The sequence below is a fragment of the Gavialis gangeticus genome, unplaced genomic scaffold (genome assembly GCF_001723915.1).
Source record: "Gavialis gangeticus isolate Ggan-Ray unplaced genomic scaffold, GavGan_comp1, whole genome shotgun sequence".
Taxonomy (NCBI): Eukaryota; Metazoa; Chordata; order Crocodylia; family Gavialidae; genus Gavialis; species Gavialis gangeticus.
Window position 1 is genome coordinate 17380517 of NW_017729025.1, and position 3243 is coordinate 17383759.

General features: G+C 50.0%; 1 protein-coding gene across 3 annotated transcripts in view; it reads left to right on the forward strand.

The window, feature by feature from the left end:
- Positions 1-3243, forward strand: part of MTHFD1 (methylenetetrahydrofolate dehydrogenase, cyclohydrolase and formyltetrahydrofolate synthetase 1) — an 83589-nt gene that overhangs the window by 25331 nt on the left and 55015 nt on the right. The window lies entirely within an intron of this gene.

Consider the following 3243-nt stretch of genomic DNA (forward strand, 5'->3'; position numbering starts at 1 on the left):
ATTGGGAGGCTGGGGTGGGGCATGTGGGCCTTGCAGGGGAGGGTAGTAGATCCTGTGGGGGCCATAGCCCCTGTGCGAGGGCAGCAAAATATATGTTCATGTTTCATGAATTCATGAATACATATATTTAGAGTATGTACTGTATTGTTATGATAGAGACACTGGTAGGCTTCCACGTTGCTTTAACACTGTAGCTATATCAGTAAAACATTGTCCAACTGATCACTGTCTCTGTCTCACTCTCTCTTTATAGTGGTCTTTTGTTTTACTTGTGGAGGAACATGGATTTTTGCAGTATTTTACGGAGTGACTTTGGGATTTTTTTTACCAGGGATTTTTCAGTTTTCCAAGAGGAAACACCAGAATTCCTGCTAGGGAGGCCAGTGGCAGGACCCTACCTGCTTAGAGCTGGCACCTTAGACCCAGTTGGCTGTGGCTGACCTCCTGGCCAAATGGGGCCAGGAGGACATGCTTTGACAGTTCAAAGCAGGCCACCACACCCGGAACATCTTCCAGGTGATAGCTGCCCAGATGGCTGGGCAGGGGGCACACATGGCAGTAGTGCTGCACAGAGTCCAACTCTGCAGCCGCAGCCCGCTGGCAGCTGGCCCAGAGGGACAGATGCCTCTACTGGTCCTGCAGTCCCCATCTGGGTTTGCAGGTGTGCAGCAGGTCACAGCCAGGCAGCAGCCCCCACTGCCAGACTGCTGCAGTGGGTAGAGGGTGCAGGGAACTCTCAGGGCTACTGCAGCAGTCCAGCTGGCACAAGGGGAAAGGCCCCAGAAGCTCCTCAGAGCTAATAGCCCTGAGCTACTTGCGAGGGAAGCTTTTTGTACTGCTAGGGACAGCACAGGTGCTGGCCCTGGGCTCTAGCTCCCCCTGGCTGCAGATTGGGGAGGAGCCAGGCAGGGTTATTTTGCCCCAAATAGCACAATTTGCTCCACAACAAAGCTTATGTCCAAGCACGTGCGCTGAGGCAAAAAGCCCCCGCTCAAATTTGCACCGCTCCTATTTGAGCTCCTGCAAGTACACGTGCTTGCATATGTGGAAACACCCACAGGGGCTAAATCAGAGCATAGGTAGTGTTTCCTCTCAGCTTCCACTCCATTGAGGATATAGCTTTATTGTGTTTGCCTTGGCTATTGGAGGTAGCTCCCAAGTCTGTGCAGAGGAAAACGAGATACTGGCTCCTCGTGAAGGACAGAAAGGAGTTTTGCCACTGCTCCAGTAGGAGGAGCAGGAATGTAATGGGGAAGAGCATTGCAAGCGACACATTACAATAAAAGGTCAAATAATCACTTTGTCAAGGCTGCAAAACCATGTGTTCAAGGCAGCAGCTGTTGTTTCTGAGCATGGAGATTTGTTGTCATTGGTTTGTAGCATTAGATCTGATTAAGTGGCTTGGATCTAGCATGTGACTAAACTCAGAAAGCTACATAGAGTAAGCAGCTATAACATAGCTGTGGATTTGTATGTACAGAGTGAACTGTAATTTTGAAGGAGTATTGTCTTGAAGCAAAATAGAATTTGCAAACTGTTAGTATAGTGGGTCTAGCACAAAAGTAAGCCTGCAGAACACAGTGGGTTCTGGGATAGGGTTTAATTTATTTACTTTGACTCCTTTGTAAATAAGGAACAGCCATTCTGGCTTTTTCTGTTTTCTCCTCACTTTAAATCCAAGTTGCAGATATTGAGTGATACAGAAAATTAGTCACCATCAAGCTGCTATCATGCCTACACCCACAGCACTCTTTAAAAGGTAGCTTTATAATTGATCAGTCACTTTGTTGCAATGTAATTACCTAATGGAAGGTAAAGAAGTTTCTCTCCTACAGCTCAGCAGTCCTGCTCTTTGTTGATGACATCTGAGTTGTACTTTAAAAATGTTAGGTCCTCTGATTAATTAAAAGGAGAGCAGTAAAAATCTGCTGTTGCTGTTTGTTATTATTTGATATATTTATGCTACCCAAACTTGGGCAGCTTGCCAGGAGCCAGAGGGCCACATCTGATTTGCATAAAGCGAAGCAGATTGCAGCCTCCTCCATCAACATGCTGCAAGTAAAAATACCACCCTGTTCCTGGCGTGCCACTATGTTGCCATTGTTTGAGGGCTGGTGAGAGCCGGGTGTTTGAAAAATTGGCCCCGTTCCTTTGTGAATTCCATCGGTTTTGAACCTCCTGCAAAATCAGCTCTGGCCATGCCAGATGCTGGCTCCTCTATGGAAATGGGAGGCCTAGCATCTGGGTGCTTTATATTGTCCTATGCCAACTGTTGATCTTCAAATGTCTGTGTTCGGTTGGGATCCTGCAGAGTTCTGTAAAGCTTTTGCCTACATCCCCCTTGTAAGACGGTCCTAGTAAAAGGCTTTCAGCAGTACCCTAGGAGCTGTGAGATTTGTTTCCTTCCTAGCATCACAGTGGTTGCTTTGTCAGCTCCTCAGCATAGAAAGAATACTGTTGCTGCGGAGACCTCTCCTCTGAGATTAGCAGAAGCTCTCTGCTCTGAATGCTAACTGTCATCTGCAAGCTTTGTCTGGCCTTTGCATGCATTCAAGTATTCCCAGCTAGATGCGTGCAGAGAGTATGAGTCGCAGCTCTGGGATGGAGAGAGAAACTGTGTTGTGCATTATAACTAGACTTCCTGAGGTCTGAGAGACAGAGAAGTTATAAGGACTGAAAGGGGCCTCGTGGGTCAGTCAATCATGTCATCCCCTTCACAAAGTTACTGCTGTCTAATTAGGTTTAGGGCAGGGGTGGGCACAATACTGCCCGTGGGCCAGATCTGGCTGGCGGAAGGGCTTTGTCTGGCCCACGGCAGGTCCCTTGCTACCATCTGGCTGAGGCACTGCCCACCGATAGCGCATCCTGCTGTCACCTGGGCATGCAGTGGGACTGGCCCCCTTCCTACACCAAGCAAGTTTCTGCTGCAGCTCAGTCTGGACTGGCAAGCCCAGAGCAGAGGTGGGGAGGCAGGGGGGTGGCGCACGTGGTCAGGGCTGTATGCATGGGTCCCCGCTGCTACCACAGGGCTGGGGCTGGCAGCAAACGGAAGGAGCCGCCCCAACCCCGGTGCATGCCCAGGGGCGAAAAGATGCTTCAAGCCAGGTGGTGTGGAGTGGACGTGGCTTGCACTGGGGTTTCATGCTGTTGGTGGTGGCAGGGAGGTGCCACAGGGCACACGGGCTCCAAGCTGTTGCATGGCAGAGGCGGGTGCTGACCGGCTCAGGGGGACATGCAGGGGGC